An 18075-nucleotide genomic window follows, 5' to 3' on the forward strand; every position below is an offset into this window, starting at 1 on the left:
AATATCTGCTGCTTTTCATTAACCATTTTAGGGTTAGTATGAAAATATGCATTAAAAGGGTGCAATTCCATAATCTCATTTCTCAATAAATTACTGTAACATCTACTTTTCTGTCTGATATAAATTTCTTGAAGCTAACTCAATCACATCTAGTGGAATTTCCATCCATGCATCTGTCCTATCCAATTTCATCAGCTCATTTGTATGATATCTTGCCTGGACTGAATCTTCACAGGTCCCGACAGTGTGCCAGCACAGGCAATATCTTATGCATGCACACTGCACTCGCCTGCCTGCCTGCCTGTAGGAACTACGGGTAGGGTACTCGAACTGCTGGCAGTGGCTAAATTAACCCCCGCCTGAGAAGCATCCTAGCAGCAGGACACATGAGCATCCATGTACCATAATTGAGATGCGTGTGCACACATACAATGCACACACAAATATATGCACACATACAATGCACACACACATGTTTTTTATGTGCATGTACATGCATGCACATACACACAGATACACACAATAGACACACATACGCACACATACAGACACATACAGACACATAGAAACATACAATGCACACTCACACATTCATACACACACCCACACACACACAGAAACAGACACACACAGACACACACACACACACAGACACACACACACAGACACAGACACACACACACACACTGAGTGTATGCACATTGTAATGCATCTGTCCACTTGAAATACTTCTACCAGTGTGGCCATTAGCATGAGTGACGCCACACCCTATACTGGGGTTGACAGGCCAGCATTTTTCAGGCGGTGCATTTACATGGTTGAGGCAGGTTTGGTGTCACAAAGCAGTAGAAGAAACAAGCTGGGGAAAAAAACAACAAACAAACAAAGCTGCCTAGATTCTATTGAACTACAGCCAGATTTCTTTTGACTCCACCTTGTCAGTCAACATGACAAGGTCAAGATGGCCATGCTTGCTAGGAGGCAGATTTTGTGAAGCTTTGCCCAACAATTTGGTGCTAGTACTTCTCTTAGCCCATTCCTTCCTTCCTTTTTGTTTTTTAACACTAAAGCATATCTGTCTACATTGATGGCAAGTTCATCCATGTATCTACAAAAATACAGGGATGTCAATCTTGCGGGGAAGATTGATTACCTAACAAAGAGAGAGGGAGAGAAAAGAAGTACATTTTGTATATAGATATAATAGATATGGATAAACAGACATATAGTTAGTGCAGTTGCTTCCATTTTGTGTAATTCCTGTCTATAAGCTCGACACATTTTCAGTTCATAGCAAATGCTATATATACTCAGATATATTTAAAAATATATATATTGGAAGGTTTCTATGGCAGTAGCTGAGCAAAGGTCTGTCCTACACAATACAAGTAACTCACAAACATACAGGTGTACATGTGTTTTGTGCAGTACTGCTGTTCCAATGTGCCTCTCCCTTCAAAAAAAAAGAAATAAAAGGAAAGAGAGCAAACCTTTAAACTCATCTTTGATGGAAATAAAGATTGTCAGTTTTTCCTTTCTACAGAGTGGAACTACAATTGTATATCGTATGCCACATGCCAGATATCAGTAAGTTGGAATGCAATAGCAATACAATTTGCATCTATTTCATGACAGTATTTGTCCATACTGCGGTGTGTGGCATGTGCATGAAGGTCTCTGGAGATATAGACATAAAAAAGAAGGCCTGAGTTCACCAGGGCACTTTAAATCAAATCTGTTGTTCAATGTTTGTGTGTCCCTTAAATTGCAACCCTGAAAATTAGAATCCTTTCATAGGCTGGTATATTGTAGAGGTGGGTAATTCAGACCTTTCCTCACAATAATAAAACTGCAAACTTCTTTATGATGGAGGGGGAATGAATAATATATAGACTTTGAGTAAACATATTTGGACCCTGAAAAAATTCCAACCGTTACAAATGGGGAGTGTATTCTTGAGTAGTGCAGGTTAGTTTTTCACTCCTTTTTGAAAAACTCTGAGGCATAGTACCTGAAGATTTCATACATGATGTTGGGAGAGATTATTCTTCAACCATGCAAAATTTTGTGACATTTGCAAAAGGGATGTACATATACTAAATGACCTTTATAATTTAGTCTATGGACTAAAACAAGTGTAAAAGAGGCATACCTTTCACATGCCCATATCAGCACATTTGTGCATCATTGGATGTCTGTCAGCATACATTATGATCTGTCACATACATTTATGTACAACTTTGTAGATGAAATTTGCATAATGATCCACAAACAAAATGATCACCTTTGTGAATTTCTGCCATAATTTTCATAGAATATCCATGGAGATTTGTCACACAGAGCAGTGAAGAAGTAACAAGATCAAGGGAATTCAAATCACAATGCTAGCATTTTTAATGAGTAAATATGACAAATTCATGATTTACAATATTCAAGTGATAACAGGGGCAACATTTCAATGTTGAGTTTACATATTTTTCAAAGGTAAGTATTTTCTGCCTTTCATTTCACACATGTATCATGTGACGATTTTACAATAAATTATCATTTTTAAAAAACACCAGTTTCCTTTAGTAAGTCAAAATAAATTAATGTCTTCCAAATCATTCAACTGAGGTTGCATTAATTAGCAATAATTAAATTCACTTAAGTGCATTTTCCTAGATAAAATGGTGAGGGCCAATATTGGTCACAACTGCCCCTGCTTGAATATTCTATGTCACTTTTTCATATCAGCTTCAAGAAATACTGTAAAACGAGGAATGTTCGCGTGCATTTTAATTTTGCGAATTTCGCGAGCGCCAAGTTTTGCAAAATTAAAATGCACGGGAAAGTTTTCATCTACACTATACGTTTTGAATGCCAGTGGCAGTTCGCAAAAATTTCATGCCGCAAAAAAGTCTGTTGGCCCCAATTCGCGAAAAATTCATGCTGCGAATATATCATGTTTTACAGTAGTAAAGACAACTGATATCCAGACAATTTTGGCCCTTGCAGGCCCTGCCACTGGGCACCTACAATTATTGTATGGGGGCCATCTGCACCATTTGAACAACATTGCATATATTGATCCTGCACCCTATGAATTATGGCTCCTGTGTTTTCCTTACATTCTATCATGCATTTACTGTATACAGAAGATAAAGATTTTAATTTAGACAACTGAATCCCAATGTAACTAAGCAAAGTCTATCAAAATACAGGATGACTCCTATAGAGATTTCTTCTATCGTTCTTTATCATTATTATTATCATTATTATCATTTACATAAATGGGTGCTGCAGTCCCTTCCCTGGTCCCCAAGAGAAGCGTAACTAAATGCAACATTAAGTGTATAACTGTAACTATATTGTGTATCCCATGCGCTTGAAAAATGATGCTCCCCAACTTTATTAGCTGACTGTGGGTTTTAAAAGAGAGGATGAGGATGGAAAGAAGAAAGAAAGTTTAACAAACTACAAATAATGGATGACAACCAGGAGACAAAAAAAGGGTCATAAAAGCTTATTGAGGCTTTTGGCTCAGGCAAGCTAAGAACATCATAATCTGGGTACTCATTTGGCAAGTTTGTAATATTTATGAGTATTGCACCCACACATTCTGCCTAAAGTGCACTGTAAGAGGATAGCACAGAGACCGTGTCACATGGGTTCCATGAAAATTTGTTCACATAGTTGACGAAATCTAAGTATGGAGGTTGAATTCACCATCAAACACCAACTTTAAGATTTCTAATATTCAAGATTTCCACACAAGAAATGTGATGGAGTAGCTGACACAGCAGCAATGGTGTAATGCTGTTGCACCAAAACTATCCTCAGAAGTCTATGTTGCACAGTGCATGCCACTACCACACTTATGTATGCATGTAGTCAATTTGCCAGATGGATGAAATAAACTCTGGTCCTTGCTTCAAGCATACATAACAGCTTGCACAAGTTATGTATTATTAATTGTAGCTGCTACTCCAATTATGTCACACATTTTCAGTTTCATTAAAGTGTTTGCATTAAAGGGATGATACAGTACTAGTAGAGGTGAGAATTGGGCTTTTAACTTTTTGCGAGATATCAAGAAACCGTTATTAAAATAGTACAGAGCGTACCTTTCTAAGATGAATTCAAAGTTTATTTGATGAAAATCGGTTTGGGAATTGCTGAGACATCCAAAAATTAAGCAAAACAAAGCGATCGTTATAAAAGCTGGGTCCCACATCTTATTAGAATTGCCCTGTTTTGGGTATCTCAGCCATTTGAAAACGAATTTTCATCAAATAAACGTTGAAGTCCTTTTGGAATTACATGCTCTTTCATATTTCATAGGAGGTTTCTCATAATCTCACCCCAAAATGTTAGAAACCCGAGATTAGGTCTCAACCAAAACTATACGATCCCTTTAACGTGGAACTTAATCAATTTTCAATGTGCTGCTTCAACATCTACTGTAGATAATCTACTCGTTGCAATAAAATTAAAGGCTTACAAACTCAAACCTTCTTTCACTCTCTCTCTTCCTCCCTTTCTCTAAATTTGCATTAATAAAAATGCAATAATTACAGGTCATAATCATATCATATTGGATAGCAATAGATGGGATACCAGGGAATACTGCATGGATTAGGGCCAATATTGCATGAATCGAAGATGAGTGAGATATTGGCCCTAATGAATGCAATATTCCCTGGTATTCCATGAATTTAAGCCATCCAATATTTATAATCATTATCATCTAGAATTATTATCTAGTACAGAAGGCAAAAAAGTGTACAAAAGTGACATACAACTACTATTCTTTGAAGTTGACTCTGCACTGAAAAAGGAACGACTGGCACTTGCAAGTTGCTACATTCGCACCTGCGCATACCTATGGTGTAACTAGCAAGATGTCTGTGCACTTGTGAATTGTAACAAGGGTTTTCGCACTTACATGTAGTACGGTAGTAATCATTTGCGCAACAGACGAGACAAAATACAGTGTATTATTGCACAGCCATTAACAACGGTAGCTACACTTTGTACTGGGGAATTATTATGTTGGCCTAGATGTATCATGCATTTTTCAATGCACTCTCGTATTGCACAGTGAAAATCAAGTGGAAGAGAATACGTGTTTTTAATGCACCGCTAAAACATCCCATATAGATGAAAATTATTTGCATTGTTGCAAACTTTGAATGTTTATACCATCAACAGTTATCCAAATGATGCAACTCAATGCTTTACTAAAAGTACTGCTTTGATTTCTTAGGTCATAGTAAGCTGTCAATCTGATAGCAGCAACATTCAGAATAATGATAGCTGTGAGTTCAGACACTATGTACTTTCTTTCATGATGTCAGTCAGTTGATATACTAGTAATACATGTTATGCAATACTCGTCTGGGGAACATTTTTTTACACTTAGAGCACGCATCACAACTTTTTACCAATTCTTCCAATTTCATATCTCAAAACAGATACAATCACAGCCCTGCCACGACCCCTACCATCTTTGTCACTTTGGATCTAGTAAATTGTTAAATTGTCGTCATCTTGAGTTATTGACAAGCTATCACAATGTTGTGTCCATTGGCTAGCAGAACTAATCCAGTTGTGTACACTTCTTCAGGTATTCTATGTGTGTCAGTCTCAAAGTTTGTTGGATAGTTACATGTATGAGCATTTATAGTTTCCAAAGCCAAATTTAGGTATTTGAAAACATAGTGTATCATTGTTGGTGCCTATAAAACATTATTTATAGAGAGTATCAAGGGCCTCACAAATTTTCTGCCAGCATTATTTATTCCAGAGAGGTATCACATGACTACACAGTTTGGCTAATACATCTCATTGTTATTGGTTCTGCAACATGAAGTCTTTGTGATATCCCTACGAAAATTAAAATTTTCGTTGTAAACCAAAATATTTCTCAAATTACCTTACATAAAATTAATAACTAACACGTACTACACAGGACATTATCCATTATGACTTGTTTCTGAACTCCATACATTTCATCATTTCTTGTCAGCAATCCATTTTGCATTTAATTTTGTGATTACCCTAACAGCAATGTTTACTTAGCATCGAAAATCACATTTACATTTAAGATGATATCACAAAATTGACCCTACATCACCCTACCCAAGGTGTTCTGCATATGATGCGCAAGACAGCTGTTTCCATTGTTTAACCCGGGGAGTGACATTGTCTTAGCGTTTGCATAGCAAGCTCACTAATATCATGACATGGATGTTAATCCAAGCACGGCAAAGTCTGCAGTCAACTGAGCACATATTGAGTCATTAAGTCAACCTGCTGCCAGTGCTGATAAATGCCATTATTATCACTGAACTCTCTCAGTCCCATCTATAAACAATGTCAATACAGTGTAGCATTGTAGGGTGGGTTGTCTTAAAAGAGTACACTTAGGCTTGTGAAAGGAAATCAAGAAACAGATCAGAGGATTTTACTGATAGCCAACAAGAGGCATATTGAATGACAGACATCATGGAAATCCGGTGACATAACATTTGCCCCTGCAACAATTGCTCCGGGATTATTTTCTCCAAGGACTTACATTGTAGGGTTAGGGTTGTGATCGGGTCTTATGTTAAGTTTGATGTGAGGATTATGATTAGCGTTAGGGTTATGATTGTTCGTCAAGTTTATGTTTGGCTTACTATGCAAATATTTCATGAGAACAACTGTTCACTTGTTGCAGGAGCAAATGTCATGGAAATGAAAACCCTGACTGCAGTAATTTACCCAAAGTAAAGCATGCTGAAATTCTTTAATTTTCTGGTCCAAAGAGGCACCTCTATACTCTCAATTGGTTGCACTGATGAACATAAAGATGAAGGTATTATTTGTCTGGAGTCTAGGAGTAAAAAAATATGAGAGTGCTTTAATTAAGGTGAGAGGCAGCTGGAATTTTTCAGCTTGGTGCACCTCCACAGCTTATTTGTATAAAATCCAGCAAGAAATGTGGCCAGTGGCCAGTAAGGGAGGAGTCACAAAGGTGTTCAGTTTTTTCATGATACACTGTATATTATACCTCTATAGTAATTTCTAACTGTAAATCCACAAAGAAATATGATATCACGTTGGTGGCACCACTGTAATATCACTGAATCTAAGGTATCATCCAGACACTTGGTCATCCATCATGGGATATCATCTCTACACACGTATCACAGCAGCTAGGGACAAATGTAACAATTTGGGAATTCTAGTTTACAGCACAAATGTCTGTTTTTGTTTTTTCATAGCTCCTCTGTACAAATAGTGTATATATATTCGACAGTACATGGATGCCATAAACATTTTCTTTTCTTCAACATGTGTTCATGTAATTTACATTGTACAATTGTATGTCATTGGTATAACAATGCATCACTGATTGGACATTACTATGGATACTTTAATATGGATAACAGTGCAGTGGCATTTGATGTCTACAGATCCAAGACAAAAAACAAGAAATCCCAAACCCACAGTTATGTCATGACCAGCAAGGAAAGTGAACAAACAAAATTGTCAATCTGAAGGGTATGAACTGGTACAAAGCAAGTCAAGGGTCATACTTTTTTCTCTTCCCCTTCCAAACTGCAGAATGATACACCACCACACCAATGCGCACAACACTCCAAGATGCACAGCTGACTAATCATGGGCCTTCTGTGTATGTACCTAATGTGTACATGCAGATCCATTCAGCATTTGTTACTGTTCAAAACACATGTGTGTGTGTGGGGGGGGGGGGGGGGTAGGATACTTTGCAAGTAACATGTATATTAAACTTCAGACTAAAACCTTCTGCCCCAATTATGCCACTGTCCTAATTAAAAGCAGTAACGCAATGCATCACTCATAAAATTTACTGAAGCTGTAATAGTACATTTGTACATGTACACGGGCCTACAATGTGCACTTGACAATTTAATTTGCACACACTTGGATATGTACTACAAAAGCTGACACATTGTACTAACATACCATGTACCTGTACGTGCATTCATCAGAGACATTTGAATTTATGACACATCGTAAATTCTAGAAAGGAGAGTTTTCTTCTTTTTTAAAATAAACCTTCAATGGGGATTGTTATACACATATGTATTAGAAACAACATATTTCATCACCTATAAAAAGAAGAAACTATTATCACATCCAGCCAGTACCTTGAAGAGCTCCCTGGGTGCACATTTATTCAGCCAGTCACATGTGTCGATGCTCACAGCACATTTACAATTAAATTTTGACTCCATCATCATTTCACCAATTGTTCACGACGACAAAGTTATCATCTGTTGGTGCTTAGTCAAATCATTGAACTTAACATCTTTCTCTGGGAGCTATTTTCACAGCATCTCCAACGAGCCTACAGTTCGCTACCAGGTAGATAGAACTTCATGCACAACCATGCTTTGTGCACGCAGCAGTGGTGGATCCAGGAGGGGGTGCACTGGGCGCACGCCCCCCTTTATTTTTTTTTGTTGTTAAAACAAAAGAAATAAAAAGAAAATGGAGGGGCACATGCACCCCCTCTTAATTTGTAAAGGAACCCCTCCCCCCTTTATGGAATTCCTAGATCTGCCCTGATGCAGTGCATGTACCCAAACAGCATCCTTGCAAGTCTTCTATGTAATACAGTCTCTGTCCCACTGAAATTGATCATTATAGCAATCCTTAATCCTAGTCTAGGGGGATATGAATAGGTTAGGGCTGGACTTTTAGAGTTAGAGTTTTCAATAAAATAAGACTGGAGATAGATTCTGCGTCTCATCTGGTCGAAGGCTTGGAGACTGCAACAGTTTAATAGTGGGGTAAGGTTAGGGTTTAGTACCATATATTCAAAGTATAAAGAGGGGACTATGTTCTGGGAAGCTGACAGCTGATTGGACATTTTAATATGAGAATGTACAAATTCAATATCTGAAAATTTGCCTTGATTAGCAAAAAATGCTCAGCATTCAAATTAAATTCCTGCACCACAATTGTGTTACAAGAGCATGTGTAAGTGTGGAGGACTGAAATGTTGGATTGGTACCCAAGGCCATTAAAAATGCAGTCATTTACCAGATTAAGAGCACTATTATGTCAGTCCTCCAGACAATTTTGGTATTTGAGTTTAACAGAAGAATGAGATACAGTATTACTATTCAAGAAAGTATATGAAGGTAAAATTCAACAATTATTGTGAAACCGCATCTGTTTCCTCCTCATTTTGCAATGGCACATCATCAAGTTTGTGCATTTCGAAAGTGTAGAGGCTTAGTCTCAGTGTACTTTTGCATCTAATTAAGAGATAGGCTTTCTAATCTACATATATGCAACTTTAGCCAAAAGCATACATGCATCCAAATTTCTTAAAATCTCTGCAAAATCCTATCATCTGACTATATATGTAGTCCATATGTGCAAAAAGTGAGGTAAGGAGGGGGGAGGGGAGTATGCACTAGTCTGTAGGAGAGTCTGTCTATTGTTTTACCAATCATTTATTTCTTCGTTGCTCTGAATTCCATCCTCACAAGATGATTAGGCCCTAGGATATTCATAAAGTCCTGAAAATTATGAATTGTGCAAAATTATGCAAATTATTTCTTCTGATTTTTGAAAATATACCTTTAGTCATGAATAGTAACCCCTCCACAAAGAGTGATCTTTTTTGCGTGGTGCAAAATCACATTATAATTCCAAACACTATTTTTGTAACATAATGAATTTTGAATTCTTTCCCGTCTTATGCATGCATCAGAATCACTATTCATACCCACTATTCTCTGTGTACCTTTGTACCGCGTGGACGACAAAGAGAAAAATGGCAAAATTTGTCGCTCGGGCGACAAGACCTCGTGACTGCAAAACGTCAAATGTTCAGGAGAGCAAAAAAACGTGGCAGCCAAAGGACTGTATCAAATGTTTCCTTTGACATGTCGTGGTGGCTTTATTTTGGGGGTATAACACCTAGGATTTGGACTGGACATCACTTATCTGATTATCTGACCATTAATCCAAAAAAGTAATTTTCACCCAAATTTCAGATGCGAGGTCTTGTCACCCCAGCGACGAAATGAGGCTCAAAATTCATATCGTACGGTTAAAGGTCAAACATTTCGAATGAGTTCACCAGCAAAATCTTCAGCTAAATATATCTTCTCGTAAATCTGAGCTAAGATAATTAAAACATGAATTCCTTAGCATTTATAAATTTTTGCGTAGCATTTGTAGCAATTCCGACTCATACAATGTTCAATGAGATGTGATGGGTAGACATACATTGTAGTCTCATAGCCATGAGTATTAGAATGTCACTTTTACGCAGATAGGAGAGTGGATCCTATCACCGGACCCTTATTTTTTGTGGCTCTGAATTCCATACTCAGCGGCTAAGATTTCAGCCTAAAATAACGCTAGTTATTTACAAAGTCCTAGAAATTATGAATTTTGCAAAATTATGTAAATACACATTCTCAGCTCTAATTTTTGGAAAATAGACTGGTCAAGTTAACCCCTCTACAAAAAGCTACATTTTACTGTAATGTAAAATCGTACCGGTATTATAATTCTGAACATGATTTTCGCAAACTCAAAAACTTTCACATCTTGTCAATGCACCAGAATCACAATTCATACCCACGATTCACCGTACACATTTGTACCAAGGGGACGACAAAGAGAAAAAATATACAATAAATTACAAGGTCTAACATGAACATTTTGAACAATTTACGAAATAAAATCTTTAAATGAGAAATCATCATCTTCTTCTAAACTGTGGTGAAATACAAATTTCTTAGTGTTTTTTAATTTTTGTGTCGTCTTTTTTTTTTCTGCCCATACATCACTCTGTAAGGCTAGTATTTAGTAGTAAACGAAGTCCCACACATAAATGTCATTTAAAATATTAGTATTATTACACAGAGATGTGGTTGTGCGTGTCCAGAATTATCATGCTGTCTGGATATTTGTATTTATAACGCAAGCCACCCTTACCATGGTGTCCGCTAATGCCATGATCTTAAAGTTTAAACTACGAAGTTAGAACTCTATGTCTCTAACCTACTCCATACCTAGTTTAACTTGTGTAGGGAAAAATAAGAAACAAATCTTGCTGATATGCTGCATCAATGACAAAGGCCTCAAATGGTGCAGGCCTAGCTATGGCATATACGGGTTTAACAAAATAGGCCTATTTACGGCAAATCACAACGCCACAGACAACTTTTATCTGCCCTTTTTTTAGGAATGTCGGAACTGTAACGTTACTCGTAATACTCGTGGGTTGCAATTTCAAATCAATGCTCATTTAAATTAACCCTTAATCTTATTTACTATCTAGTTATAGGCCTACCTAGTCATTGGGTGTCCGGACAGGTTGTGGGACCTGATGCGTACTGTAAAGTGCGTCTGGTTTGACACTGATGCGCCTACATAAACAGTTGTTTGTCAGTGAGGAGCTGTGCATAAATGCGTATTCAAAGTAAAATAAGCAAACTTGTCAGAGTACGCAAGAGTCTTAAGTGTCCAGACACCCAACCCCCCATCCTACACAGCACAGCCTTGTCGGTGTGCACATTGCTTCACATGGTGTCTGGTTGAGCTAATAATCTAACCCAACCCAATTGTATATTCCCAATGTTTCTGTGTTTACTGTCTGTGCCGGTGACAGTCTGTTGGTATTCAACACAATTCTGCCGCTATGTGTGGCCTGTCTTTTGATAGCCCAATTAATCAACGTGTTTTGTGCAATTGTGGGTTCTTTTACACAGTTAGTGTAACGTTAGTTAGCGACTGTAGGCACCTGGTCCTTAATTAATGCATCCACAAAAACAATTATAGCCATCTACTATTACTAAACAAGCCGAAGAACGTTGCTTCTACTTTCAGTTCATGCTCGAAAGCTATACAATCATGACAATAGACCTACTTACCAGTTTTGAGGAATCACCGGCCGTGAACGCCTATCTCAACTTGCTTATAACTAGCAGCCAGCAAACTCAACGTTATCGCAATGCAACGATAATGTAGAGAAGAGATGCAGTCTAACCCGGAAGCAAATTACTGACGTACCGACCTTGCTATGCTAGCGAACGAGCTCATCTTCAGCCTACCGTACCCGCGAGCCGCGAACGCCAGTGCGCGAAATCGGTACGCTGGCAAGCCCTCGCCTGTCTTCACTTGGCCCCGTGCGCCTCGCTCCCTAGCTGGCCGGCCCTGTACAGTGTGTGGTGGCAGCAGTGGTGTGTACTAGTGAGTGCTTGAGTGATTACTGTGCTGCTGTGCAGACATGGACTGTTTTGCGGTGTTTCAATGGTTCGACTTATAAGAAGGTACGGACAGTTTAAAATAAAAAGTCAGGGGTGTATGGTATACATTAATTGTACTGACGTAACGTACTGTAGCAATCAATCAAATTTATAGAGTTTAGAAAGAATACATTGAGTTTTGCACTTCAAGTCCCAGTAATACTAATCTAGTCTGGCCTGCGTGAGGTGAGTGTGTATAAATGTGAGTGGCGTCACGTGTGAAAATGGTGAAAACCAGCAATCTAACGTTGCTAGGTGATTAAGTACTAGATCCACTCTTCTCGTCTTAATCGTGTGAAACTTTCACACGATTAAGACGATTTAACACGATTTCACTGAAAGTAGAATTTGAACTGTTGAAGGGACTTGTGAAAAGTGGTTTGTCTAAAGTTACGTTTGAGCAGTTACAATTATACTAAAACTGCTACTTGACAGCTGATGACTGCAAACGTAAACTTTAATGATGATCAAACTCGCTCTGACCTTTCCTGCACTAATACTGTTTTGTTTCTAAATTCTAGCCATCCTCTCTCACCGGTCTGGCCCCTGCGAGGTGCTGCACACACTTCCAGCCTCCATGCCGTGAGATGAGAGCCAGTACAGTACCCAGTAGTGAGGTTGTGGTGAAGAAGATCCAGCTCTAACGTTACAGGATGCAGAGTTTTTGATCAGATTGTGAATCTGAGCATGTATCCAGTCGGCCTTAAGGTACAGGTCTTGATGAAAGGGGAAATTCAGGAATTTTGGTCAGACATATCGGCTTACCTCGATGAATACTTGCCATAACTCAGATTAATGTTAACTTCAAGTGTTTAAACTAACCTTGGTAGTAGGCTTGGCCCTACGACAACAAGGAGACGAGAACTCCATTGTTTTTAGTGTGGAGGAGAGCCATCACCTCTGGGCTATATACAGATAGAGTAATCAACCCAGTTTGTGGCAGGGTGCCTATTTCTGTGGAATTCCCTGATTGTTATCATTATTTATTTTATCGTATTTCCCTTTAAATTTGATACCATAAACTGTAGTGATCTTATCATCCAGCAATGCGAATGGCTGCATTAAAACTTTAAGAATGTATCATTTCTCAATGAATTGTCTGATTTTCCTTAAATTTCACTGATGTGTTTTACTAATAAGTAATACTGTACAATAGTGCTGCCTTGACTCAATCCACATGTATGTTTGGGTTTCCTTCCCCCGTACTCGTGCACTTCAGTGGCTTGCCATATGATCTTAGACCACCAATCTTGGCACCCAGACGTTTCACTGACAGTTATTTTTGTCAATGGTTGTAGCAGCTTTTTCCAGAATTTTCCATCGGTAAATGTGTAGCTACCAAGTCTCCCTGATTTTGTAGAAGGCTTTGTGAAAACATCAACACCTCCTCATGTCTACTCGAGAAAATATCAAAGTCTGCCTGATTCAATTCCCTTATTGCTCTGTGGAATATCCGTGATTTTATATGCTATCAGCCTATTGTTGGCAGCCCTGTTAATGAATTGATCAACACAAATGTGTATCAAATCATAGTGTGACAAATAAAGAATCAAACACATAGAGGTCTGCTATGTTTTGAACTCAATATACTAAGGGTAATAGCCAGAGGGAGGTTGCTAGATTCATTGGAGGAATGCAACCACAAATTTGGGTTTGAAATGATGATGGCAGCCTGTAAACTTTTACACAATAAGTAGGATTGGGAGATTTCTCCCCTCATTTTTAAATAAAAGCAAGTGTTTGCTTGAAAATGAACATCAAATTTGATGCTATTTCATGAGTGTATTGTGTTCCAGAGCAGCATCGATAAAAGAATTTTTCTGTATGAACAATATTGGCCTTGTATGAGCTGTAAGGTTGCACCAGGCTGTTACCCAATTGCTGGTAATGATAATTATAAATTTGTTTTTTTAAAGAGTGACCTTCTCTAACTATATTTCATGTTTTGATGGGTTTTTATAGTGATAATATGTGCATGCTCAGCTAGTATGTGCATGCTAGTACATCTAGATGCTTGAGGGATTGTTTTGTTTGTTTGTTTGATTGTTTGTTTGTTGAGGGAATCATTATTTTGCTTATGGGCTCTCTCCATGATTTTTTTTTTCAACAGGGACAGATGTGAATATGGCAAGTGTTTCAAATCCTGAAAAGTCTAGGTTTGTGTGCACTGTGTGCAACCTGGATTACCCAACAGCAGTGCAGTTTGAGGAACATCTTTGGTCTCTCTACCATCACAAGATCATCAATAATAAGCAACCCAGGTAAGCTGATACTGTAACCCACTTGATATTTTAGTTGTATCAGGGCAATACCCCCCCCCCCCCCCTGCTGAATACTGGTTAGTTATAAGAAGATTAGGGTTAAAGTTAGGTTTAGGGATATAGTTTGGGTTAGGATTAGGTTCAGAATTAGGATTATGGCTAGGAGAAGGGGAAGGGGTAATTATCCAGGGGGTAATTGCCCTAGACCCATTTCAGTAATATAGGTTGATCCTTATTCTGTCAACAGAGGTGAATAATTTGGATTCTGAGAAACAACTAATGTAGAAAATGTATTACTTTTTCTTGCGTACAAGCCTGTTGTGTTTCTATTTTGAAGTACCTTTGATAAATTAAAGTCTTTATTCAGAATGATCACAATCATTGTATAGCTGCCATTATCAGGGACAATACAATGATTTTGTTGTGACAGTAACTTCCATCACTTAATCTAGCTGTTGTAATCAACACCCCTCTTTGACTTTGTGATGATGAGGTATTAATGAAGAAATAATGCACTAAAGCTGTCAAATAGTGTGTTAACAAACATTTTTTTTTTCTGTAAGAAGATAATGTAGGAATTTATTTCTTGTTCATAGGATATTCCAAAATTATGTTCAATTCATTTGTCTTTTGATGCAGCATCAAACATCATTGCAACCTGTGCATGTTTGAAAGTTTTGACATCAATGAGTATGGAAAGCATCTGATAGGTGAAAAACACAAGGCGTCCCTGGGGTTACGACAGACAAGAATCTCGGAATCAAAGCAAGGTGTTCCCTCAACCAGCCAAGCAACAGACAAAAGGTAAAGCCTGTTTCAGAGTCACATTATGGCTCAGACATTTGTCAATTGTAGTAGCTGTGACACTGGTTTTGCGTACACCAACATTTCTGTCACAACCAAGTGCGGACATCTTTGCCAACACTTACTTGATATTGAGTGACTATAGTGTAACTTGAGATACCTTTTGCAAAAGCCAGAAATGATTTATTGATATATGGGGCATGGCCAGCAGAACATTTTCAAAAGTGGGGGGGGGGGGGGGCACTTTCGGGTTTCATCGAGCTAACAAGCAAATAAAAAAAGAAAAAGAAAAAAGGCCTTCCGTGCAACTTGTGGTGCACTTCGGGGTTTCTTCAGCGGACAAGCAAAAAAACAAACAAACAAACAAACAGGTCTTCAGCTCAAAAAGTTGCCACTTCCAGGTTTCTTCAGCTGACAAGCAAAAAAAAAAAAAAAAGGTCTTCAGCACAAAAACAAGCCTTACCGCGCTCACATCTTATGCATTCCTTTGTATGGTGCGAAAAAAAAAGTGTGGGGGGTGAATCACCCCCCCCCCCCCCATTCCGCCGGCCCTGTGGGTTATATAGAGGTCGCTGTTTAGCAGTGGCCTGTTCCTTTGCATATTTCCACATATAATCATATCTGCACATAATACGTCATATACAGTGTAAGATATGACTGCTGCATCATTTGTGGCAAGGATTTTATGTCTCCTCTCATCTGCAATCAGACCATCTCAGACAGTTTGTCTGCTGTTGAAATGTTTCTGTATGATTATGAACTACTTCAGCAGTGCTCACAATTTGAGTATAAAATGAGGCTATTTCAGAAAATATTTCATAACCGACTTGGGAAAGAACACAAATTAACCTCTGATACACAATGTGTTGACACCAATCTTATGTGACCATGCATCACAAAACCAATAAAAAGTTGCGCATCCAGATTTCATGTGAGAACTCAAAGTAGGTGATAGCGGTCAACTTAGAAAATCTTCAGTTTTTTTGTATTTCTTTTTAAGAGCATCTCTTTTTCTACATAATTCTGAAGTTTGTGATTGTAAAATGAATTTTTCTGGCATTTTTTTTTTGGAAACACTTTTTCAAAGAATAGTGTTATTAGGTTTATCTGAGAATGTGCTTGTAGAGTGTGCAAATTTTTAGCTTTAAAATCTGATAAGCCCTTCATTGTGGTTGCTACAGAATTTTACACCTTGCTTTTTGTCCATTCATTACAGAGAACATAGGTTGGTGAGAAGCAGTTGAATAAACCCTCTTTTCTTAGTGAACATTTTCTATTTGTTTTGAGTTATACATCATTTGAAATTTTAGAGGTTTGAGCTTGCTCATCTAGAATGTGCCCCTAACTTAAAATCTATTGTCTGGTGACTTTTTGGTGGTTGTGTGATGTAGGGTCACATATTAGAAAATACCTGGTAGTCTGTTTGAAAATGCCATATGCACTGTATTAGAGTGGGATTTTTTTAGATAGTGTAATATCAACTTAATCAAATTTGTAGAGGTTTCAACCAAACTGGATCTAGAATAAGAATGTCTTGTAAATCTACGGTTTGAATATGATTTTACAAACTAACAGTGATACTGGAACAAATATGACAGTTACAGTAGATGAAGCGACAATGTTGCGACCTCACAAGTGTCATGTTGACACATATACACAAATCCATAAATTTCCTGCTTGTCATGAAATGAAAGTGAAACACTCAAATACTTCACATCAACATTTTATCATGCAATTATGTAGCACTGATTGCTTTATAGAGGGATGTGTCAAGGATGTTGGGATCCACCCATTTTCCTCATTGCAGCCGATACTTCATTAGAATGAATGTCAGTAAAAGCACAAAGTGCATGCCACAAACATATGATAAAGTGTATGCGTGGGACTATGTATGAAAAACACTGAAACTGCAAAATGTATGTGTAGAGTACAAGTAACAATTGATTTAGATTTAAATATTTTTTTTTAATACAATGAAATGCTTTTTCCCCAATCTGTTGTTATCTCCTGAATGACTTTCCACATACATTTAGTATTTCTTACTGAGACATACATTTCTTTGTAACATGTGATATCTCATCACATCAATGTTTATAGATTGAGTTTGTTATTGGCTAGCTTCATAAATTTTATGTCATTTCTGTGATCAAAATAGTGAGACAGTTGAATTGATTACATCACCTCAGCTACTTTGTAATGTGCTAATGAGCTATATCACTAAAGATCTTGTAAACATATGAATGAAATTTTATTACTTTTTGTAGTTATTCAAATGAAATTTGAATTATTTTTCTTAATCTATTAATATAAACTTGAAAATTGCATTACACTACAATTTGAGTCAATTTAAATGTGAAATGGCATTTCATTTTGATGTTTACATGTCAGCCGATTTTGTAGTGCATGTTTTTAGTATGAATTTAAGATAAGATGCATTGTAATTGCAAATTAGATATTATGATCTTCACTTTAGTATACTGCAATGTTTACACAGAAGAAGATGACTGTTCATTATGCTGTACACGTTTTAGAAAATTAGTAAACACAGGGAGGTGGGAAAAGACTACCTCCCAGGTAAATATGAGTGAAAGAGGAGAAAAGTCACTAGTATAGACATGACATCAACAGCTGTCATGTGTAATACATATTTTCATTCTTCTTTTTTTTTTTGAGGCTACCTCACATCTCTCATAAATTTATATTCTCACTTCAAATGAAAC

The 18075-nt window shown here is 37.5% G+C and overlaps 1 protein-coding gene across 5 annotated transcripts in view; it reads right to left on the reverse strand.

The window, feature by feature from the left end:
* Positions 1-11987, reverse strand: part of LOC139743119 (synaptosomal-associated protein 25-like) — an 89428-nt gene extending 77441 nt beyond the window's left edge. For all 5 annotated transcript variants that reach the window (XM_071653626.1, XM_071653624.1, XM_071653627.1 and 2 more), the window contains exon 1: positions 11916-11987. The gene's annotated coding sequence lies outside the window, so the exon portion shown is untranslated. The remainder of the gene's footprint in view (positions 1-11915) is intronic.
* Between the last annotated feature and the right edge of the window lie 6088 nt (positions 11988-18075).

The sequence above is a fragment of the Diadema antillarum genome, unplaced genomic scaffold (genome assembly GCF_040938485.1).
Source record: "Diadema antillarum isolate AM-2024a unplaced genomic scaffold, OU_Dant_1.0 seq00001051_RagTag, whole genome shotgun sequence".
Lineage (NCBI taxonomy): Eukaryota > Metazoa > Echinodermata > Echinoidea > Diadematoida > Diadematidae > Diadema > Diadema antillarum.